At 52.4% G+C, this 24,352-nt stretch overlaps 1 long non-coding RNA gene across 1 annotated transcript; it reads right to left on the reverse strand.

The window, feature by feature from the left end:
- Positions 1–5,308: 5,308 nt before the first annotated feature.
- On the reverse strand, positions 5,309–20,767 carry LOC123328630. The gene is made up of 3 exons (XR_006543593.2): positions 20,621–20,767; positions 7,759–7,864; positions 5,309–6,011 (listed from the first exon to the last, which is right to left on the reverse strand). It is a non-coding gene; the product is annotated as an uncharacterized LOC123328630 (long non-coding RNA).
- Between the last annotated feature and the right edge of the window lie 3,585 nt (positions 20,768–24,352).

Genomic DNA, 24,352 nt, shown 5'->3' on the forward strand with positions numbered 1-24,352 from the left:
ATTGCCTTCTCCCAGCCTGAGCTACTACCCCACAAACACTCCCCACCTCAGACCTGGGTCCTGGCCCTCCCAGGGCCTTTCCATCTGGGAAGTCGTGGCTGCCCGGGGCCCAGGACCAGACATCTGACCCCTTGCCGCTGCCCCTGCCTCCTGGGTCGTGTCCCAACTCTGACCCACAGGTCGTGCCCTGGCCTGTTGTCCAGCCTGAGCTCCTGTCCTGCGTACTTGCTGCCCCTGGGACACCGGTTCACTCTCGTGCTGGGTGGGGGTTTGCTGGCGTCCATCCAGTTCTCTGGGGCTCCCTTCACGCCCCCTGAGGGTGGCCCCATGTGTGGCCTCTCAAATGTCACTTTCTCTGGAATCTTCCGTGGCCCACTGGGGCCCCCTCCCTCAGGGCCGACTGCACTGGACTGGGCTGCTTCCTGCTCGAGTGCCGTGAGCTCTTCAGCAGAGGGTCAGCCGTGGCCTGTGACCCCGATGGGGAGCTCTGACCACAGACCCTTCAGGCAGAGCGGTGTCCAGGGGACAGGACTGCCCCGTCTCCCCAGGGGCACTAGGGCTAAGGCTAGAAGTGTGGCCTTGACCTCAGCACCGCCGGGAATATCAGGGATGCCAATGATCAGACCTCACTCCAGAGATGAATCAGAGGCCCTGGAGAGGGGCCAGGGGGTTTGTGCTGATCAGCCCCCTCCCCGGAGGGACTAGAGGAGAATGTGAGGTCCAGAGGGTCTGGCAGTCTCCTCCTCCCCCTCCCCCATGGCCTGCCCACTCGGGTTTCAGCAGAAGCCTCCAGACCCACCGGGTGAGACCCCCGTGTCCTAAAGGAACCCTCAGAGGAGCTAGATTGTCACCCATCACTTAAAACCAAGGGTCCACCAGCCCACTGGAGATAAGGCCAGACCGGATTTTGGCAGAAAGGGAGCTGAGTGTCCATCAGTGGTTCCAGCTAAAGGCTGATCAGCGACTGCCTTGGGTCCTGGGCTGCTGGCCAAGCGCACCTGATTGGACTGGGAGGCTGTGCTAATGAGGGCTGGTGGGGAAAGTAAAGGAGGCGGAAATGCCAGGTGAAAGTCGAAGACTCAAGTGGAGGATGCTGCCTGGAATCCTGGTGATGCTGGCTGCTTTGTCAGGCCTGGACATTTAATTTGTCATGTTCATGGACTCGCAAAATGTTCCTGCCAGAAATGAACCCTGAAGGTCACTTTGTGCTGTTTTTAAAATTACAGTTGAGAACAGAGGTCTCGGCCACTCTTGTCTCTCTGCAGCCTCAGTTTACCCTGGGCACTGGATGCTCTCAGAGCCTGGAGGGGAGGGGGGCCTCTTCTCCCCTAGGCTGCTAGGGGGTGGGGGTGAAGATCCAGGGGTGCCGGGAAGTCATCAGAGTGGTTATGCCAGTTCCAGTAAGTCCACCCAGGTTGTTGGAGGCTTTCAAAGAACTGAGGATACGTAACTCCTTTATACTCCTGATTTTTGCCCATTTCTTGGGCCAAAGGGAAATTTGCCCTCAGTGCCCACTCTATCCAGCATTTGCCGTGCTGAGAAACCAAAAACGTCACAGGGCTCCATCTCTGCCTTCCTCCAGGGAGCTCACAGGCAGGGCCACTCGGGGCAGATGTGAATAACCCAGCCGCCTCCTCAGCCTTGATGTACCAAGCAGCGGTGTCGGGACTGGGGTCACCACGTGAGTCACTCTCCAAAGCAGGACGTTTGTGACCGGAGCCGGGGACACCATTCACAGCCAAGGATGGCCCCACAAGCAGGCGTGAACTCAGACCCTCCTGGGCAAGTGAGGGGCAGGCTCGCCTCCCTGGGAACTGGTCGAGGGTAGTCATGAGGGATTGCTGCTGTCGTGTTGCAACCGAGCAAAGTCACAGCACACAGCAGCTGCCAAACGCTGTGCTGACCCTTGTCTGTGTTCAGCAGAGAGGTGACGGCCACGGCCCTGTGGTTAAGGGCAGGTGGGATTTGATGTAAGAAAAAGCAGAGAAATTACTTTGCCAACAAAGGTCCATCTACTGAAGGCTATGGTTTTTCCAGTAGTCACGTATGGATGTGAGAGTTGGACTATATAGAAAGCTGAGCCCCCAAGAATTGATGCTTTTGAACTGTGGTGTTGGAGAAGACTCTTGAGAGTCCCTTGGACTGCAAGGAGATCAAACCAGTCCATCCTAAAGGAGATCAGTTCCGAGTGTTCATTGGAAGGACTGATGTTGAAGCTGAAACTCCAATATTTTGGCCACCTGACGTGACTCATTTGAAAAGACCCTGACGCCAGGAAAGATTGAGGGCAGGAGGAGAAGGGGACGACAGAGGATGAGGTGGTTGGATGGCATCACTGACTCAATGGACATGAGTTTGGGTAAATTCCGGGCGTTGGTGATGGACAGAGAGGAGGCTTGGTGTGCTGTGGTCCACGGGTTCGCAAAGAGTCGGACACGACTGAGCGACTGAACTGAACTGAACTGACAGATTGGCATGGAAGGTGGCAGTTGGCTAGGTGAGGATGCAGCGGGTACCCAGCTTCGTAGCTGAGTCCTGGCGCGTGCCTGGTCTCCTCCCATCCTGCCTGCTTCCGCACAGATGAGGCCACAGCCATTTTCTCCCAGCAAAACTGGGACCCTACGGTTCCCCTGCTCCCAGCTGCTCACAGTTGGCAAAACAGCAGGACCTCTGCGCCCAGGGCCCCCTCCGTGGGTCCCCATCCTGGAGGCTCAGCCTCCCCCCAGGTGGCCTCTGTGCTTTTTCTCCCTCAGCCTCTGCTCAGGGGCCCTGAGATGCCGTTCACCCACAGCTTCTGGGGAGGTTTTATGGCCTGCTGCCCCATCCCCTCTTCAGAAAGGACTTCTTGGCTGTCCTCTGGCAGCTGCAGGCCCCGCTGGCACCCTCTTGGCCACGCTCTGTTCTGTGTCAGACCCTGACTGGGGGTGGGGGCCGTCTCTCACACCTCAGTTCCCCTGCAGTGACCAGCTGCAGGATCTCCCTGCAGGAGATCAGCTGCATTTTCTTTCTAATCACTTGTCCCCCACAGTGACCATGACAGCGTAGACGACTCTCAGATAGCTGCTGAGTCAGTTGGCTTCAGTCTCCTGATGCATCTCCAGGAAAGGAGATCCCTCTACCCACCTGGTGCCACCTCTAGCATCTTCTAGGGACACGGAGCATTGGTGCTAGGGAATCTCAGGGTTGGGCGGGATCCGGGGATGGCCTGTCCACCCCGGGCCTAGTGACCGCTCCAGGGTGCACGGGTGGCCCTTGTGTCTGCCCTGGGACCCAGGGTCTCAGTTCAGTTCAGTTGCTAAGTCGTGACCGACTCTTTGCAACCCCATGGACTGCAGCACGTCAGGCCTCCCTGTCCATCGCCAACTCCTGGAGTTTACTCACACTCATGTCCATCGAGTCGGTGATGCCATCCAACTATCTCATCCTCTGTTTAACCCTTCTACTCCTGCCTTCAATCTTTCCCAACATCAGGGTCTTTTCCAATGAGTGAGTTCTTTGCATCAGGTGGCCAAAGTATTGGAGTTTCAGCTTCAGCATCAGTCCTTCTAATGAATATTCAGGACTGATTTCCTTTGGGATGGACTGGTTGGATCTCCTTGCTGTCCAAAGGACTCTCAGAGTCTTCTGCAACACCACAGTTTAGCAGCGGGGTCTCATACTCAGGCTTTGAAGATGGTAGGTGTGGTGGGTGATTAATGGAATGCTGATGACAGGCAAGAAGGATGCTCACCATGGGGGAAATGCCTTAGAGGGTCTGTCTTTGGGTTCCTTCCCCCTGAGGCCATGCCGCTGCTTTCTCTTTAGGAATCTGAGCTCAGGGCAGGGAGGAGCCCCGCTGTGTGTCGCACGGCAGGACCTCAGGCCAGGCCACGTCCCTGGGTTGGGGTGGGGGGGCACTTGAAAGTGTGAGCTGATCCTGTGGGCAGCGGTGCTCCTTGCAGGTAAATGCTGGACATGGGTGGTCAGGGGCATTCTGAAGCAGGTGGGTAACCAGGTATGACTCAGTATTCACAGGGATCCCGAGAGCCAGCATGAAGGGTTTCCACAGGGAGTGGAAGAGGAGGAACTGGTCAGGGAACAGGACTGGAGTGAGAAGGGGTGCAAGGGAGGGCACATCAACCCTCCATCAGCCCCAGCCCTTGTCTCATGAGGACACGGAGGGTCAGGATGGACCTCAGAAATACAGCAGGCATGTCGTAGGCTTCCAGGGGAGCTCTCTTGGCTCCGAGGTGAGCTGGCTTTCCACCACATCAGAGAAACCCCGTGTGACCTTTTATCCTCTGCGTTCTATGATTTTTTTGGTCTAAGTCTTTCCATCCAGCCCTGCAGGCTACAATTGGGTCTCTTTCAGGGTCACAGAAGGGTGAAACCCTTTCCTCTGAGCTTTTCCCTTCCTGTTCTGCTCCAGTGGACACTTATATGCTCTGAATGGAGACCCCGGGCTCCTGGCTCACACGGGCTGGCGGGTAGTTCTGAAAGCAAAGCAGCTCCCACGTGCGGCCGGCCATGCTGACCGGGCGGCAGACCCCGGAGAACACTTGGTCCGGGGCGGGCGGGCAGCCCCCTCCTCACTCCCTTCTCGGAGGTGCAGCTTTCTGCAACCCTCACGCTCCCCTGCGTTGTGCCGTCTGGCCCTTGAGACTTATCAGATTCACTTTTACTGAAATAACACATTGCAAATATTTCGTGGCTTCTAGTAAAGTTCAGTTAAAACGAGTTGGAATTGGAACTTAACAAGAGAAGTTCGAAAATCTTCCTCAAACTCTGAAAAGAAGTTCACTTGGCTAGTATCCAAGAGGAAGAAACTTCATCCCCAGTGATAATTCTCTTGAGAAGCTGAGGAGTCACTAATGGCAGAAGAGAAAGGGTCTTGAGCAAACAAGCATCTGTAAGGAGGGTGTAAAGGCAGAGAGGGGCTTCTCCGGTGACTCAGTCAGCAGAGAATCTGCCTGTGATGCAGCAGCCTTGGGTTTGATCCCTGGGTCAGGAAGATCCCCTGGAGAAGGAAATGGCTACCCACTCCAGTATTCTTGCCTGGGAAACCCCATGGATAGAGAGCGTGGTGGGCTACAGTCTGCTGCTGCTAAGTCGCTTCAGTCGTGTCCGACTCTGTGCGACCCCATAGACGGCAGCCCACCAGGCTCCCCAATCCCTGGGATTTTCCAGGCAAGAACACTGGAGTGGGTGTCCATTTCCTTCTTCAGTGCATGAAAGTGAAAAGTGAAAAGTGAAGTCACTCAGTCGTGTCCGACTCTTAGCGACCCCATGGACTACAGCCCACCAGGCTCCTCCATCCATGGGATTTTCCAGGCAAGAGTACTGGAGTGGGGTGCCATTGCCTTCTCCAGGCTACAGTCTAGGGGGTCATAAAAGAGTCAGACACGACTCAGTGACTAAACCACCACCATCCCCAAAGGAGGAGAGAGCCTGCCTGCCCACCCCACTGCTGGCCATGCTCCATCCCACCGCAGGGGCCCCACTGGACCTGCCCTGAGGCTGCTTATCCTGTTTCTGTCTGTGCCTTTAGGGAAAGTGCTGGGCGCCACAAAGCTGGCCTGGCTTCCTCCCTTTTCCTTTGAAACCTGCAATCCTATTAATTACCAGATTCACTGCCATACACCTTCTTTTGATAAGCCCGGGTTTATTCAGGCCAGCCCCGCTCGGAGTCTGCAAAAGCCCTGCCCACTCCGTAATTGCAACTTCCTGCCAGGTTTGGCTGCTTCCGGCAGGATGCACACGCTTCCGCAGGCTCCCAGGCCAGCTTTGGGCCTTTGGCTGCACATTTGGCTTGCTCGTTGGGTTAACAGAGGAAAAGGGTGTTGAACAGGATTCAGTGGGAGGGAAAGCTTCCAGCTCCTGGACTCTCAAGTATTTAGTTAAACATGTTTTGATTTTCCAAAGGAAGGAGGGAATTTGTAGATGGAAGAGTTTGCTGAAGACCAAGACAGGAATGCATGAGCTTTTGGTTCAGACTGTCTTCGTGTATTTTTTTTTCCTCCCTCTCATTTTCCCTGGAAATAAAGGGAATTCCAGATAAAGACAAGGGCAAAAATACCCATAGTGAAAATGAGCCAGAAACAAAAGAAAAAATCAGTAATAGTGATCTTGTTTTCATTTAAAAATGTAGTATTTTGTTAGCAATGGATTATGCATTAATTTTAATTCCTTAGGTATTGCATTTAAAAAAAAGATGTATCGTGAGCACTGATTTTTTTTGTTGACATCTCTTCAGTTTTACACTCAAAGCCTCACTGTTCTGTGTCCCTTCACCCACTCCTGGCCTGGGGCTGACCCCTATGTCACAGGCCATTGGTATCACTTTAGCATAGATTCACTGATGGAGGTAAAGAAATAGACTCACCCATGCCTCCCTGGCCCCATGCCTGGGTCTCTCTTCTCCCTTCTGTGTCTGGCAAACGCTCACCCTTCGAGTGCCTGCTCCATGTGCCCTTCTTTTTAATCCTTTTTTTGTTCCTCTGACGCTTGGAGAAGCCCCCTCCAACCCCCCTCGTCCATGCTACTATACCACTTGTGCCCACCTGTAAATAAGGAGGTCAGGCTCTAGCCCTGACCTCCCTGCATGTAAAATTTCCCCATCCGGGTCTGCTTCTGTGTTCCTCAGCAGACATCAAGGTTGGGTGCCAAGCTTTATTTATTTATGCCTTGCTTGGTTTTCTTAGTATATGGTTGGTGGGCATTCACTGAGCGATTGAAATGCAGTTACCTGGTGCTGAGATGGGTTTTTTTCAGTATCAATAAACTGTTAGTTTGAAAAAAGGAGCTGGTCTGTGTGAGTCCTTGGCCTTGTTCCTGCAACCATGGGGCCCATCCACTCACTGGTATAGTGATCAGCGGTCTCTGGTCAGCGGCTTGTGGACCAGGATGAAGAAGGTAGGAATTTGAAAGTGGGGGAATGACTCAACAGGAAGCCCAGTGGCTGGATGGAGAGGGAAGGGGAAGGGGTAGGGAAGATATTGGAGACACCCACTACATGAGGCTCATTAGTCAATATTTGCTGACCAGCTACAGGGTTTGATTGACTAAGAGATAAATGAGTTATGCTTTAAACCACAGGTGTATGGATACGGGATGGTGGGGGGCTGGGCTGGCAGGAAAGGCGGGGGACCCTGCAGACAAGGAACTCAGGGAATGAGTCCTTGGGGCACCAAAGGGCCCAGTGGATGGATGATACTGACAGAAGGAAGCGATTAGGTGATGCTTTCCAAAATGTAGATCTTCGGAGGGATCTGCACATATATTTTTTCCTTTAAACTCAGGTCAGGGAAATGAGGAAGCTAAATGCTGTGGAAAGGCTATTGGTAACTCCTGCCAAAATAACTTGATAATATTTTTAGTTTTACTGCTCTGGGATATTTAAGGAAGATAAATAGGTTTTGTAATGAGATGACAGTGTACAGACTGGCTGTTATAAGCTGGACTTCTGGAGAAGTGGTGGGTGATGATTTAGGAAGGTCGTAAAACGGAAAAGCAGGAAACAAAAACAAAAACAGTGGTATGTCAGAATCCCAGAAGTGACTCAGGCCTGAATGGAGATGGTTTAGTTATCTGCTGCTGCTGCTAAGTCGCTTCAGTCGTGTCCGACTCTGTGCGACCCCACTAGGACTATATGATAAAGTATCCCTACGTAACCGCCTGAAATGACAGCCATCGTATTGGGTCTGGTTCTGTGGGCCTGGAACGGGGGCTTGGGCACCTGGATGCCCACCCTGGGGCACTAGGGAGAGGGCTTTTTCTCACCATCTGGTCATCTCCCTGGAGTTTCTTTCCATGGACCCCCATCCTCCTTGGCGGCAGCTAATCTCGTTGGTTGGTGACGGTGTACATATGGTGGGTGGGCTTCTGCCTGTGGAAACATAAGCTATGAGATTTGGAGGCAGGGGTAGGCACTGATATTAGGTGTTAGATGGCTTCCCAGGCGGCGCTAGTGGTAAAGAACCCACCTGTCAGTACAAGAGTCACAAGACATGCGGGTTCGATTCCTGGGTTGGGGAGATCCCCAGGAGGAGGGCATGGCAACCCACTCCAGTATTCTTGCCTGGAGAATCCCATCGACAGAGGAGCCTGGCAGGCTACAGTACATGGGATCGCAAAGAGTGGGGCACAACTTCGCCCCAAGCACTCATGGGGCGAAGAGAGGCGGGATCTGGGCACAGGGGACTGACTGCTGACTCATGGACAGGGAGATCCCTGTCATGAAGGCCCTTTAGCTACCCCTCTGGAAATGTCTGTCTAGTCAAAGCTATGGTTTTTCCAGTAGTCACATATGGATGTGAGAGTTGGACTGTAAAGAAAGCTGAGCGCCAAAGAATTGATGCTTTTGAGCTGTGGTGTTGGAGAAGACCCTTGAGAGTCCCTTGGACTGCAAGGAGGTCCATCCAGTCCATCCTAAAGGAGATTAGCCCTGAATATTCATTGGAAGAACTGATGCTGAAGCTGAAATTCCGATACTTTGGCCACCTGATGCAAAGAACTGACTCATTTGAAAAGACCCTGATGCTGGGAAAGATTGAAGGCGGGAGAAGGGGACGACAGAGGATGCGATGGTTGGATGGCATCACCGACTCAATGGACATGAGTTTGGGTAAACTCTGGGAGTTGGTGATGGACAGGGAGGCCTGGTGTGCTGCAGTCCACGGGGTCGCAAAGAGTTGGACATGACTGAGCGACTGAACTGAACTGGAAATGTCAGGGGTTCCTTCATGCTACGATTTCTGCAGATCCTGCCAGTCAGGTGTGTGTGTGGGGGGCATGATTCCAGCCAGGGTAGGGGGTTCTAGCCTGAAAGAGTCCCAGATTGGCTGAAGCCTAAGGGCCCTGTGACCTCAGAGAAGGCGTCTGCCCTATATCACCTGCCATGTCAGACAGTCTTGGCCAGGGTGGAGGCCCTAGGGAAGAGAGTGATGCCTGCAGACCCTGTGGGAGCACTAGGGGCATCCCTGCCAGGGGCTCGCCTCGAAGGACACATGGCTTTGAAGGCTCTGTGTGGGGCAGAGGCTGGGGTCCCCCAAGGGGGCAGCATGTCTCCTGACCGGACAGCCCAGCAGTGCTCAGAGGTTCTTAATGGTGCCTGGAATCAGCACCAGACGCTTTGCAAGGACTGTTTGCCCGAGGGTGTGGCCACTGCAACAGAGTGGGTCTTGATTAACTGATAAACCAGGGGCCAGATTGTTGGGAAAATAAAGGAATGGGGATGTTCTCTTAGATCCACAGCGTCCTGTCTTCCAGAAAGAACCCCTGAGGCCTGAGTCAGGGCCCCCTCTGGCCCTCTCTGCTCCCTCCACCCTCTGGCCCGGAGGAGGAGGGTGAAGGGGGCAGGCTCGCTGCTGATAGTCAGAGGTCCCAGGACTGGGGTGGAGCAGGGGTCCCCTCCCAGCCTTCCCTTCTGCATCCCACTCCCTAGTCCGTCCAGCATCGTGAAGGGTACCGCCAGTGGCCTGTGGACGCCCCAGGTCTAGAACCCAGGCTCCTTCCCATGCCCCCCAGAAAGCGGGTCCTCAGACCTGGGGTGTTCACAGCAGGGTGCGGTCCCTCCTGGGAGGACACCCAGCCCACTGCCTGCTTTTTCTCCGAGCCTGTGGCCCCCAGATGTCAGCAGGCAGAGGGCTTCTTTTTCAAGGATGATAAGTGTTTGCCAGGGACACGTTTCCACGTCCTGTGATGGCAGGACATTTCAGTCTTGACCTAGAAGCTTTGGAAAGATTCTGAAGAGGGATGGGGTCGCTGGCAGAAGCCTGGGGCCACGCTGGCCTGTCTCCCTGCTGCTCTGCATGGAGAGCCTGGTTTCTTGGCTGCCGCTCTGGATGTCCCTGTTGGCAGCCAAAAATCCATCTCGTATGTGGTCAAGAACATTTTATGCAAACCATCACTTGAAGTTGGACGTGGGGAAACAAAACAAAACAAGCCTGAGCGCTCAGAGGCCAAAGGGGCCCCCAGATATTCCATGGGAACAGCCCTGATCTGCCCCTCCTGGGCAACCCCCTCTCCAGGAAGCCTCAACGGGGTGCCATGAATGTGACCTTTATTCTTCTTGGCCTTGTGCAGAGTCAGGTGAGGTTATTGCAAGTAGAATATAGAAATATTCCTTTTTCATTCCAAAAAAGGCTCTTAAATGTCAAATCAAATGAAATGAAATCATTGTATCGGGGCAGAACACATATAAGTTGCAGATGGCGTGGTCTTTCTATAAATTCCCCCAGCCTCACTGCCTCCCCTTGGGTTTTATTGACCTGGGCCAGTTTAAATAAAGTTCAAACACACTTATTAGTTGAGCAAATGTCATCTGCTAGAGTCTGAGCAAAATTCATTAGCTCACTTCTCCCTCCCCACACCTCCCAACTCCCCCGCCCACCCCAACCCCGCAGTGTTCCTCTGGCTTCCTTGCCGGGCTAATTATAAGGTTCTCTGACAGCAAGTTCATATGACATAGTTTAACTCTTTGGTCCACCTTTAACACCTGAAAGTGAGCAAATAAAATGCCAGGTGCTCAGCATCCTGGCGGAGAAGGCAATGGCAACCCACTCCAGTACTCTTGCCTGGAAAATCCCATGGACAGAGGAGCCTGGTGGGCTGCCGTCTATGGGGTCACACAGAGTCAGACACGACTGAAGTGACTTAGCAGCAGCATCAGCATCCCGGGGACCTCAGCACCTCTGGGTGCAGCCCCTTTAGAGCAGGGAGGCTGCAGGGGAAGGGGGTGTTCAGGGTGGGGGGCGGTGGTGTGGTGGAGGTGAGAGGAAGGGACCCACCCGGAGAGGGAAGGCCGGGTCACGTGATAAACATGCCCGGCTCCAAAGACGGGAGCCCTCTGCACAGATGTTGCAGTGTTATGAGATAATTTGGGGGTCTCCGTGGGGTGAAAGGGTGGATTTGTCAGAAAGGGCACATACCTAGGGCAGTCTTTTCAGGAGCCGCACGGGCACTTCATTACCATGTCAATCCTGGGAGGAGGCCCTGCTTTAGCACAGCAGTTGGTGGAATGCATATGGAGCGCAGGGACCCCTGAATGAATAGTGAATGGAGAACCAGCTGAGATCTGCCTCCAGCTTTGTTCGAGGATGACCAGGGTAAGGGACCCCGGAGTCTGCAGCCCAGATGGTAGGAGGAAGCTGTGACCCGGCGGGTTTCTCTCCTTTCCCTCGCTATCCTATCGCTTGTGGGGATTTTTCTTCCTTACTTGTATAGATTCTGTGTTGTGTTAGTGACAAAGTTGTGTCCGACTCTGCGACCCCATGGAGTGCAGCCCACCAGGCTCCCCTGTCCATGAGATTCTCCAGGCAAGAATACTGGATTGACTTATCATACCTTCCTCCAGGGGATCTTCCCAACCCAGGGATCCCACTTGGTTCTCCTGCATTGCAGACGGATTCTTTACCGTCTGAGCCTCTAGGGAAGCCCAATATGCATTCATACTGCGGTGGCCTAATTGGGTCTGCTTCGATTTCCTCACTTCACTCATGCGAACTTCTTTTGGGGGACTCAGAGATGAAATGCAAGAGGATCTGAAGCAATAAACATTTACAATTTCTACCCCCCAAAATAAAAGTTTAAGACACTCAAGTCTGTGAGTTGTAGAAGTTGTTGAACATGTAATTAAGAAATCATGGAAAAGACAAAGTATTTGAATGGCGAGTTCAGAATTACTTCTGGGTTCTCCTGAGTGAGCTGGGCGACATCCTGAGGAGGAGTGCTGTAAATCAAAGGACTGGCATTATCTAGTTTCCTTTCTGGCTTTAAAAGTTAGAACAGATGTCACCAGAGAGGACAAAATGGATTTTACCCACCAAGAGGGGCTTTTCTTGCCTCTGTAATAGGAAGCGCCTTGAAATGCTAATATCCGCAGTCTGTGTTGCCGGGGTTTGCATAGAGATGGTGGGAAACAGCTCTGATCCCAACAAAACCTTTTGTTATTAATCAAGAAAATCTGGTCTTCTGAAGCAGCAAAGAACTGGAAATTAGCGAGGCCACTGGCAATGAGGCCAGGGAGCAAAAACGAGGGAGAAGATTCCAGCACCCTACTAAGACATGCTGCGGCGGGGGTGGGGGGGGGTGGGGGGGGGTGGGGAGGGGGCACGCTGGATGGCGGGCGCCCCACAGCCTTCTCTGCTCTCCCCGAGCCTTCAGATTTGGAGGGGGAGGAATGACAGCTCTTGTCTCTTGTGCGTTAAAGCCGTGTGTTTTCTTTTTCGGCAATTTCAAGAAGCTGGCTGGAAGAGTCTCCGTTAAAAGCACGCTAATGAAGTAGTGCTAAGAAAAGAAAGCTAAACACCACAAAATCAAAGTGGAGCATTTTGCTCAGCTAATGGGCTTGATTATGAGATTTTACAGGCCCTTTTATAAACTTGAATTTTATTTTGTGCTGGGGAACAGGAAATTTCTGTTTGGTTTTAAACATACATGATCACACCACCAAATATTCCTAATTTAAGCCTGTGAGAGTCGAACAAGATTTTTATGTCTAAGAAAGGGGTGGAATCAGCTCCACCAATGGCAGTTAATAAAAGCACAAACTTTAAGCCTCATATTTCACAAAAATGGAAGTGGGGGCTGCAGCCACCTTGGTGGCCTGTCTTCATTTCCTCCGCCCCTTGGGGTGCTCAGAATCTCCCTGCCCGATTCCCTTCCCTGTCAGGTGTGTCCATCTGGCCGCACCTCCTCAACTAGAGCAGGGCCAGCCGCTGCCTCAGAGGGTGTACAGCATCCCTGGCCTGCTCCCACTAGATGCCAACAGTGACCCCCCCAAATGTCTCCAGACTTCACCAAGAGAGTCCCGCTTGAGAACCCCTGAGCTTGTTCAACCAGCTGCCCCAGGGTGATAACAACCATGCTTGGAACTTTCTAACTGCTCAGCGTCCAGCCTGGCGTGGGACACAGAGTCGCGGGTGATCCCATGCTGGGGCAGTGATGTCACTGAGAACTTGGTAAAGGACGGACACGGAAAAGTCAAAGTCACTCAGTCGTGTCCAACTCTTTGCGACCCCATGGACTATACAGTCCGTGGAATTCTCCAGGCCAGAAGACTGGAGTGGGTAGCCTTTCCTGTCTCCTGGGGATCTTCCCAACCCAGGGATCGAACCCAGGTCTCCCACATTGCAGGCGGATTCTTTACCATCTGAGTCACAAGGGAAGCCCAAGAATACTGGAGAGGGTAGCCTATCTCTTTTCCAGCAGATCTTCCTCACCCAGGAATTGAACCAGGATCTCCTGCATTGCAGGCAGATTCTTTACCAACTGAGCTATCAAAGGACAGACAAGCCAATACCACCAGCAGATTCCATGCCCTCATTCTCCTTCCCCACCGGATGGACAGCTTTGGATTTTCCCTTCTAGGAAGTCAGCTGGAGGGGAGAAAATAGAAGGAAGCAAGAAGTCCCAACAATCCACAGCCCTGATGAGCAACTCCATGTTGGGTGTGTTAATCTAAGGTCTGCATATTGGCCCCGTGGGCAGATGGCATCCACGAGGAATAGAAATGGGGCTGCCATTGGGTTCTTGGTCCAGCAAGAGTTCAAGTGAGGCCTTGCTACTCTTTCAATGATGCTACATTATCCTTGTAGGGACACCTTGCTTTTTGGAACAAGTTATTAAAAAGTTACTTATAGGTACGATGAGAAGTGTTCACCTATGAAAAATGTATGCATTTTTCTACTGAAAGTGAACTTAGAGAAAACTTGTTATAAAGAATTTAATTACATCATCATTGACTGAATCTGTACCTTCACTCAATTAATTTCTGAGAGTTTGATATTGAAACTCTAAAAATCTTAATTTATCTACTTAAACAGTTATATATATAGTGGCACTATACATAACTTTGTTCTATATTTTCCAAGTCTCCTATAATGTATTATCATATTTTCATAATTCAAAAAATAAAAAGGAAAGATAAAAATAAATAAATATAAACAAATTTCATTATACCATCATTGATGGTATCATCAACCTCTTCCCCGTCCTGGGTTTGCCAAAACTATGGTGCGTGCATCTCTAGAGAAACACTGGAAGTTCACACGGCCTCTTGGACGTTCCATAGCCATATTGTGATCGCTTTATGCGTAGCCTGCTCACAAGAGCTTCATGAGAGAATGGAGGTAAGATAATACATGGAGAGATCAAGGGTACCCACAGACAGAGGCCAGTCTGTGTTACACTTAATTCCTGACCTGTGGATCAGTGGCACTGCTCATTTGGGGTGGGGAGGAGGGCCCAGGGAGCATGCTTCCAGCCGTGTGCAGACGTGGGCTCCTGGGAAAAAGGAGGTCCCAGCTTCACCAAAACGTGGATTTGTAGAAGACCGCTTGCCTTCTCTGCCAAGGGAGCTCTGCTCTCTTTGACCTAGAGCCATCAGGGAAAGCTTGGGTCTTTGGGGAAGGGAAGGTCCTGAAAGTCAAGGCCAGCCGAGGAGCGGGGATTGGCGGGGCAGGGGGCTTCAAACTAGCTTCTTCTGAACTGTCCCTGCTCTCATTTCATGTCTCGATGCTGCGTGTAAGTCTCCAGCCGGCTGTGTGGGGCCATGGCTGCTGCTCACGGGAGGGTGCTCACCTGGGGACCTGCCTCTAGACCTGCAGGGATCAAGCAGGGCCCTGCGCTTGGCACTGGGAGCAGGGATTAGCCTGCAGGGAGAGTGGAGGCCTGGGGATGGAGGGGTGGGCAGGCTTGTCTGGCCTCATCTCCTCCGGAGGACAGGGTGTTGTAGACTGCACGCTTTGGAGTCAGAGCTCAGGACTGGTACCCAGGGAGAGAGGACCCAGAGATGGATGGGTGAGGCTTCACAGAGGACAAACGCTACCCACTTTGCACCTCGCCATGATCACCTTGCCTGGAGAGTGGCGGGGTTGGGGTTGAGCCCTCTCGGGCTCTCCTTCCGCTGGAGCTGCCTCTCCTACCTGCCCCCTCCCCCGCCGACTCAAAACACTGTGTCATCATTCGTGTGAAAGACCAGAAACCAGGGAGGGAATCCGATTTTGTGGGCTGGCTGGGGTCCCTGGGATGGCTGAAACATTGCTTCTGAGGACGAAAGGACTGACTGCTAGTCTACCTAGGAGCTGTTTAACTTTCCAGTGATTTTTATTTTGGAGACCAGCTGGTGGGTAGGGGCCAGAGGGAGAAACGGGCACCAGCAAAGTGCCTTTCTCAGCCTTGTTCCCACGAAGCTTTCCAGTTGCTTGGTCAGTACCCAGAGCATCAGAGTTCTCCCAGTTTCCTGCCCTGCCCCCTCACACCCCACCCCCACCCCCACCCCCTTGCTCAAAAGCAGCCTAGCTTATTCCCAGGCATTAAGAAAAGAGCATGTGGGACTGGAAAGCAGCGGAATATCCTTTCAGACTGAGATTTCACCTATTGGGGGGGTGAGCGTGGAGCAGAAAAAGACTCCATTATAAGCACCTTAAAAACAGACCACAAAGGAAATGCTGACACAGCCGGGCCCCGGGGCCGGCTCCAGCGGGCAGTTAGGGGAGGGAGGGTTTTGTGCGGAGTTCAAAGCCCAAGTGAAAGCGACCGAGGACCATTGTGTTTGGGCAAAAGACAGCGCTTATCAGAAAGGAGTGTTAGGTTACCCCGCCTCTGGGCTCCGGAGAGTTTTAAAAGGCAGGCTTTGGAGCCCTTGGAGGCTTCCGGAGCTGTTTTCTAGGGGAGCCTGTGTGGGGACAGTTCCTGAGACACACCGGCTGTGCTGGCTGAAACCACTGCAAAGGGGCCGACGGAGGGAGGGGGAAAGGACTGTTTGGGACAGTTACCCAGCGATCACTTTCCTGAGTCCAGGGAAGTCAATATTTCTGGGGAGTCTTGGTAGTTTTAGGGACGAGAGGTTGCAGCTTTGGGTCAGTGGAAAAACCAAGAGTTGAGATGCCTTTTCTGATGGATCTTGAGGCAGTGTCCTCAGTTCAGGCATGAGTCCGTGCGTGTGTGCTACGTGGCTTCAGCCGTGTCCGACTCTCGGGGACCCTACGGATCGTAGCTCTCCAGGCTTCTCTGTCGGTGGGATTCTTCAGGCGAGAATACTGGAGCGGGTAGCCGTTTCCTACTCCAGAGGATCTTTCCGACCCAGGGATTGAACCCACATCTCCTGTGTCTCCTGCACTGGCAGGTGTGTTCTTTACCACTAGCACCCCCTGGAAAGCCCAGTTCAGGCACATCGGACGAAAAATCAGCTGCTCTTATGGTTGCTGGGGGAAAAGGGAGGGAAAGGGATGTTTAGGGAGTTTTGACAGGTACATGGTGCTGTGTTTAAAATGGATAACCAACAAGGACCTACGATATTGTGACCCCAGGGACTGTAGTCCAACAGGCTCCTCTGTGCATGGAATTCTCTGGGCAGGAATACTTAACCATCTGAGCCACCAGGGAAGCCCAGGGAACTGCTCAGTGTTATGTGGCAGCCTGGACAGGAGAGGAGTTTGTGGAAGAAGGGATATATGTGTTTGTATGGCTGAGTTCCTTCGCTGTCCACTTGAAACTATCACAACATTGGTAATCAACTATACCCCAAAATAGATGAAAAGTTAAACTAAATTTTTTTTAAAAACTTCAAAAATCAGCTGCTCTCATTTAACACTGACCAATGAGTGAGTCTTAGTGGACGGTCCTTTCCCAGAGTCAGCCCTGGTCCTGAGAAAATGTCTCATTACTGCTAGGGACCTGGGCTGATAGGGGACCCACACCCCACTTAGGGGGCCCAGAGATGTTCTGAGGGGAAGGTCTTTCTGTGCATTTAGGGGGCCCCGTGCCACCCCCTAGTCGCTGAGCAGAAATGAGCTGTCCTCCTGGGAGGACTCAGTTCACCCTGCCCACCCCTGTCAGGTGCCACCCTAGGAACACCTTTCTCTAAATCTGCTCCAGAGTCACTCACATTAAGAAATCTCCTTGCACTTTGTCCTTTCACTTCCCCGTCTATGGAATGAGAAAAACAACAGTTTTTACGTAAAAAGCAAACCAACCCACTCACCGACAAGACAAAACAAACCCAGCCATGTCCACTTGGGGAAAATTACACACTACTATTAAAGTGGATGAGGAAGAAGCCTGAAAAATTATAACATGAATGATGTTGAATGAATGATAATGAAAGAAAAATGGAAAATAATTATGCAGCAGTGTTTCTGAGAAAATCTGCCTGGCCCTTCAGTAAGAATTCCCATTGGCCGAATGTTAACGTCTAATTAAGACGTTAGCTCCTCTTTCCTCCCAGTGTTTCATTCTTATCAGTTCTTCCAAAAGTCTCCAATTTCGTGCAACGTAAACAGAAATAAGAAAGGCCAGCCACGCAGGACTGCAGGGGTGGAGGAGAGAGTTTTAGGAATGCGAGGGAGGAAAATGCAAGGAAGGGAAAAGAGATTTTAACAGCCTTGTCTCTGTCATGCGTTAAGAACAGAGATTCTGGCCAGAGGAGCCCTGGGCAGGGAGACAGTGTGAGACCAACTTCCCTGCCTGGACCAGACCCTGGAGGGTGAGGTGAGACAGTCTGGGGGGCCTCATAAGGACAGGCAGCCTGCAGCCTGAGCACAGAATTCCCAACCTGCCAGGAGTCTTCAAGCCACCCGGGGCATTTTCAGAACAGGAATTTTTTTTTTCTTTTTATTGAAATATAATTGATTTCCAATATTGTATTAATTTGTGCTATACAGCAAAGTGATCCAGTTATATATATATATATATATATATATATATATATGTGTGTGTGTGTGTGTGTGTGTATATGTGTGTATATATATATATACATATTTCTTTTTCGTATTCTTTTCCATTATGGTTTATCACAGGATATTGAATAGAGTTCCCTGTGCTCCACAGTAGGACCTTGTTGTTCATTCATTCTATATGTAATAGTTTGCATCCGCTAATCCCAAGCTCCCAATCCTTCCCTCCTCCACCCACCACCCCCTTGCAACCACAAGTCTGTTCTCTATGTCTGTGAGTTTGTAGGTAAGTTCATTCGTGTCATATTTTAGATTCCACATATAAGTGCTATCGTATGGTATTTGTCTTTCTCTTTCTGACTTACTTCACTTAGAATGATAATCTCTAGTTGCATCCATATTACTGCAAATGGCATTATTTCACTCTTCTTCATGGCTGACTAGTATTCCATTGTATATACACACCACATATTCTTTATCCATTCATCTGTTGATGGACACTTAAGTTGTTTCCGTGTCTTGGCTGTTGTGAAAAGTGCTGCTGTGATTACTGGGTTCGTGTAAATATCTTTGTGAATTGTAGTTTTGTCTGGATATGCCCAGAAGTGGGATTGCTGGGTCATATGGAAACTCTAGTTTGAATTTAGAACAAAATTAATTTTAGTTCCCTGGAGTTAGAAATATGTTTGCTCTCAGCAGTCTAACTAGATATCCTAGGCTGGGTTGCCACTGAGACAGAGAGGAGGACAGATGTCTAGGAGAGGTGGAAGTAGTGGAGAAAGAGTCTCTCTGTGGGACTGGACATCAGCTCTGTGCACCCCAGGGGCCTTTTGAGTCATTCTCCCTCCAGGAGCTCCTGACTGCCAGCTCTGAGTGTAGAGAAGCTCTAAGTGAAGTGGCTTATGGGACCTCAGAGGGAGGACTCTGATGAGGCTCAGCAAATAGCTTCTTATTGAATTTAGGAAGGTGTTCTTGCCTGGAGAATCCCCATGGACAGAGGAGTCTGGTGGGCTACAGTCCATGGAGTCACAAAGAGTTGGACATGACTGAAGCGACTTAGCATGTATGCAAGCAGGCTCAGAAAAGAATCTGTCTGCAATACAGGGGACACAGGTTCAATCCCTAGGTTGGGAAGATCCCCTGGAGAAGGAAAGAACAACACACTTCAGTTTTTTCACCTGGTAAATCCCATGGACAGAGGAGCCTGGTGGGCTACAGCCCATGGGGTCACCAAGAGTCAGACACGACTGAGCAACTGACACTGTCACTTTCAAGTTTGGAAGAGAAACACCTCTGGCCTTGCTCTTTGGTTCATGGAGGAGACTCTCCTCACCCAGGAGAAGTGTTGGCACAGAGACTGGAACAGCTCACATGTCCTGAGCCCTCGGGATCTGCCAGGTACCTGCTGTGTCACGAGAATATTCCACCCACCTTCACAGCCCGCCCATGAGGGGGACGCTAGTATTTCATGGATGAGAAATGGAGGGGGTTCAGATTGCTGGAAGGACTGTCCACGGCTGTGCAGCTAGTGAGGCGAGCTGGGATTCGGGCTCTCAAGGAAGCGACAGCTGCCCTGGGCTGTGGGGAAGGGTGAAGGACAGAGGCTCTCTCAGAACTCAGAAACTCTGTGCTGGATCGAAACGGATGGCTCTTATTTGTTTAAGAACAATTGATGCCTCAAGAATTGATCTTTGGGGATGTCCCTGGTTGGTGGTCCAGTGGCTAAGACTGTACATTCCCAGTGCAAAGGAGTAGACCCCAGGTCAGGGAACTAGATCCCAGAGGCTGCAGCTAAGAGTTCGAATGCTAAAGATCCCGCATGCCTCAATGAAGATGGAAGATCCCATGTGCTGCGGCTAAGACCCAGAGCAGCCAAAGAGTAAAAAAATATTAAAAAAACAAAACAAAAAACCAACCAAAACAACCCTCCCCCAAACCCAAAGTTGATCTTAGTAATAATGTGGCAAAGTTGTAATTAAAACTTAATTAAAAAGAAAAAAAGTTGTGCAGATTTCACGTTTGGCCCCTGGGATCATCACTCTCTCTCTGAGGTTTTTGAGAGAGGAAGAAAGGAAAGGAGAAGCAGCGGCAGGTGGGCCCAGAATCACACCTGCAAGGACCTCTTGTGGGTCTTGACAGAAAGCATTGAGCAATGTGAGCTGGGAAGTGGCCAGTCTCCACCTGCGTTATTTCATCACATCCTCACAACCTCCCTGAGGGAGCGGGTGCTGTTACCTTGAAGATAAGAAAACTGAGGCTCAGGCAGATACAAGATCAGTGTTGACAGGAACATTATGTACGCCCAAAAGGCATGTTCATGTCCTAAGCCCTGGTGCTTATGAATGTGACTTTATTTGGTGAAAGTGTTAGTCACTCAGTCGTGCCCAACTCCTTGTGACCCCATGGACAATAGCCCATCAGGTTCCTCTGTCCAGGGGATTCTCCAGGCAAGAATACTGGAGTGAGTAGACATTCCCTTCTCCAGGGATCTTCCCGACCCAGGGATCAAACCCACATCTCCTGTGTCTCCTGCACTGAAGGTGGATTCTTTACCATTTGAGCTACCAGGAAAGGCCTTTATTTGGACACAGGGCTTTTGTAGATGTACTCTAATTAAGAAGAAGTCCATGGGTGGGCCTAACTCAATGACTGGGGTCTTTATAAGAAGAGGGGCGTTTGGGCAAGTATGCAGAGAGGACACAGGGAGGAGCCATGGATGATGGAGCCAGAGCTGGAGTGATGCAAGCCAAGGATCGCTGAGGGCTGCTGGCGACACTGGAAACTGGGAAGAGGCAAGGAAGGGTCTGGGCCTCGAGTTGTCAGAGGGAGCATGGCCCAGCCGATGCCTTCATTTTGGACTTTCAGTCTCCAGAGACGAGACAGAAAAGCTTTCAGTAGTTTTCAGCCACCCACCTTGTAGCAGTTTGTCAGAGTGGCCACAGGAAATGAACGCAGCAAGCACTCACCTTGCTTCCATTGTGTAGTTTAGACGCTCAGTCCTGTCCGATTCTTTGCAACCGCGTGGACTGCAGCACACCAGGCTTCCTTGTCCTTCACTGTCTCCTGGACCAGGCTTCCCTGTTCTTCACTGTCTCCCAGAGTGTGCTCAAACTCACGTCCTTTGAGTTGGTGATGCCATCCAACCATCTCATCCTTAACACTTCTCCTCCCGCCTTCAGTCTTTCCCAGCATCAGGGTCTTTTCCAATGAGTCAGCTCTTTGAATCAGATGGCCAAAGTATTGGAGCTTCAGCTTTAACATGCCGAGGGGCACGGCCAAAAAAAAGAGAGAAGAATGTGGAGAGTTCCCTAAGGACATGGGGGTGTTTGAGAGCAGATGGCGGGGGGCAGGAAGGGGATATGAAAGTGGCTGGGGTTGGGGAGGGGGCCTGGAGTCTCCGGTGGCCTGGAGTTGGGGTTTCCGTGGAGACCATGGTCAAGGAGGGGTCAGGATGCCGGGAGAAGCAGATGGACCCCGGGTGCGGGTGGGGAGCAGTGGAGACAGGAAGATGGAGAGGGGGCTGGAGGCAGAGAGCCGCCCTGGGGAGGCCGGGGAAGTCAGGGTGGCCGTGAGAAGTTGCCATGAAGAGCCGACGTGATTCCTGACGACAATAACCCTGTCCAGGCATTGAACATGGTGTGGAGAGTGACTCAGAGCCCAAGCATGCTGGTCCCCTTGTCCTGTGGGCGGCGAGCTATGCTGGACCAGATGAGGGTGAATATCTCATGAATGCGCGTGGGAGGCCGACCGCATTGGAGAAAGAGTTAATAGTTAAACCATTTGCACCACCACAATGGGCCGGGCGGGCCCAGGGTCCTTGGGGCTGACCCTGCTCCTGCCCACCCCGTCATCAGCGTCGGTATGTAGTCCACACGGAGACACCATAGGAAGCTCAGCCCAAGGGCCCCCAACAACAAGGGATTTTAGTTTTGGAAGCTGCCAGGACAGGAAATTAGTGAGAAATTACTGATTAGGAAAAATCAATTTGGCCTGACTTGAATTGGTAGGAGGGGGAGAAAGGGCGAGGTGGGGGCTGCATCTGACAATGCACTCCTCCTGGGGGGCTCTGAGCCACTCTTTTTTGGGGAACCTGGAGCTCCAAGGGGTTAAACAGTTGCCAAAGGCTCTGAAGCAAGCAAGGGTGGCCGGGCCAGGAGTGAGGGGGAGGCCTGTTGGCTCCTTTGGCTCCCAGGTCCCCCCCGCCTGAGCCCCCCCTGGTGATGCTGGTGCCGGCAGACTCCCGAAGCTTCGAGAGGAGGCTCTGAGACTGCAACAGGAACCAGGGGCCTGGACCTCCTCTGACTCTGCCCTGTCTTATGTGGTCATGGGGGGAGAAGCCAGAACAGGGCGGCCAGCCTCATGCCACCAACACCTGCCTGGTGACCCCGGGCGACCTCAGGGCTCCTGCAGAAGGCTTGACAGAGCCTTTCTCTGGCAGATGAGGCTGACCAGATGACTTTCTAGGGTGCCGTCCAGTCCTAAGATTGCAGGGTTGGTGATTTCTGGAGATTCGAAGGGATAAAGACTGTCTTTGTGCTCAAACGAGCTGGGCTCTGGGGCAGAAAGTCACTCCCTTGGGGCAGTGACTGGAGATTGGTGTACCCCTGAGCCCCCCCCTGCCAGCCTTCTTTGCTCTGGACTGCCAGGGGCCACCCTGCAGCCCCTATTCCTTTCCCACCACCCCTGCCTGGGGCATAGCGGGGCATAGGCCTCTGGCATCCCTTGGCTGGGTGGTCCTGCCTGTTTTCCATGCTGTCTGGCTGCCCACTCTCAGGGCCTGCCCCACCACCACTTAGATGAAGTCCCCGCGTCTTGTCGTCCCTCCTGGGCTCCCCAGGCTCTGCACATCTCACCCCTGCTTCTGAGCTCCCCAAGGGTTCCTCAGGATGGCCCAATTGCCTGAGGGGTTCCTTGGTCAGAGCTGCCCAGAGTCTTGGGGCTCCTCTTTCTTCCAGGGGGCCCCAGCCACTCCCCGTGGACCCAGCCTTTCCAGCTCTTTCCAAAGCAGGAGAAAGGCTGCTTCCTGGAGGAGATGTCCCACAGACGGCACATCCTCTGTCTCCTGCCTGCTCACAAGGGTACTTGGGTCCTGGAGACGGTCCTTCCCCAGGGCTGTGAGCACACAGGGGCCCCAGCAGATGTGGCTCTCTGATTACAAAGACCACATGTGGGTGCCACCCAGGGGCTGTCTAGTGCCTCCCCATGCTGATCCAGGGGGAGGTGTCTATTCACAGTGTGTCCTGGGGAAAGCACCTTCCTTTGACTGCGGTGGGCAGAATAACTCCCCTCCTCCCCACAGATGAACACATTCTCAGCCCGAGAACCTGTGAAAGGAAGAGGCACTTGGCAGACATGGTTCAGCCAAGGGCACTGAGGTGGGGAGATTGCCCTGGATTACCCAAGTGGGCCCAGTGTGGAAGCGTTACTCACTCAGTTGTGTCCAACTCTTTGCAGGCCCATGAACTGTGGCCCACCAGGCTCCTCTGTCCATGGGATTCCCCAGGCAAGATGGCTGGAGGGGGTTGCCATGCCCCTCTCCAGGGGATCTTCCCAACCCAGGGATCGAACCCGGGTCTCCCGCATTGCAGGCAGATTCCTCACTGTCTGAGACACCAGGGAAGCCCCAGTGTGGAAGTGGAAGGTATCCCAGCAATGCTGTGTGGAAAGACCCAGCTGGCCAGTGCTGACCATGAAGGTGGAGGGTCCACAAGCCAAGGACCGCAGGCAGCCTCTGGAAGCTGGAAAGGACAAGGAAGCAGGCTATCCCTGGGAGGCTCCAGGAAGGACACAGCCCGGCTAAAACCTTGGTTTTAGCCCTGTGAAACCTACTTTGGACTTCTGGCCTCCAGAAGTGGAAAAAAATAAATGTGTGTTGTTTCAAGCCACCGAGTTTGTGGTAATTTGTGGGGTAATTTCTGTTTGTGGCAACAGAAAAACTAACAAATCCAGTGACATCTTTTCTCGTGACCTGTTTCAGGGAACAGCTCTCCATGCACATGTGTCCAGGGTGGAAATGGACCACAGGGAGGGGGCCCGTGTGAGCTGGCAGGCCCTGGGGCTTCTTGCCTGTGTCCCCCAGCCCGACAGCCCCATGGATGCCACGCTCAGAGAGCTGTACTTTCTCACCCCTCTCCTTCTCGTTGACCTCAGAACATTTCCTTAGAGGCTGTGGTGGGGGCAGGCGACTCTTTGGTCTGTTCAGCTGGACAGATGGGCCTGCAGGCCCTGGGAGGAGAGCCTTGAGGTTGGAGGAGGGAGGCCCCGTCTTGGCTTTCAGTTCAGAGAAGATCCCCAAACAGGGCTGCACTCAGGCCATAATCAGAGAACACTGGGAGGGCATTGGAGGTCAGAGGGCATTGGGAAGGCACTGGGAGGCCACAGGGTATTTGCTCCCACTCTCAGTGGAGGCCAGGTCCATAGGGGTGTTTACAGCAGCCTGAGAGCTGGGCAGGGACCCAGGATCTAGGCAGATGATGGAAGCTCTGCAGGCACGGATCCAGAGGCAGAACTGGGGTGTTGTGACCCACATTCCTCCTCTTCCAGGGCACTTGGATCCTTGCCAGCCTCCCCACTCTTGGCCCCTTTGGCCTTTGGGCTGTAAGCAGTGCTGATGTGTGCTGATCAGTCGGTTGACTCAGCAGACCCGGAAACCACATGTTCATGAGTCCAGGTCCCCAGACATGGAGCCCATGGGCCCC

The sequence above is a fragment of the Bubalus bubalis genome, chromosome 12 (assembly GCF_019923935.1).
Source record: "Bubalus bubalis isolate 160015118507 breed Murrah chromosome 12, NDDB_SH_1, whole genome shotgun sequence".
In the NCBI taxonomy this organism is placed as follows: Eukaryota; Metazoa; Chordata; class Mammalia; order Artiodactyla; family Bovidae; genus Bubalus; species Bubalus bubalis.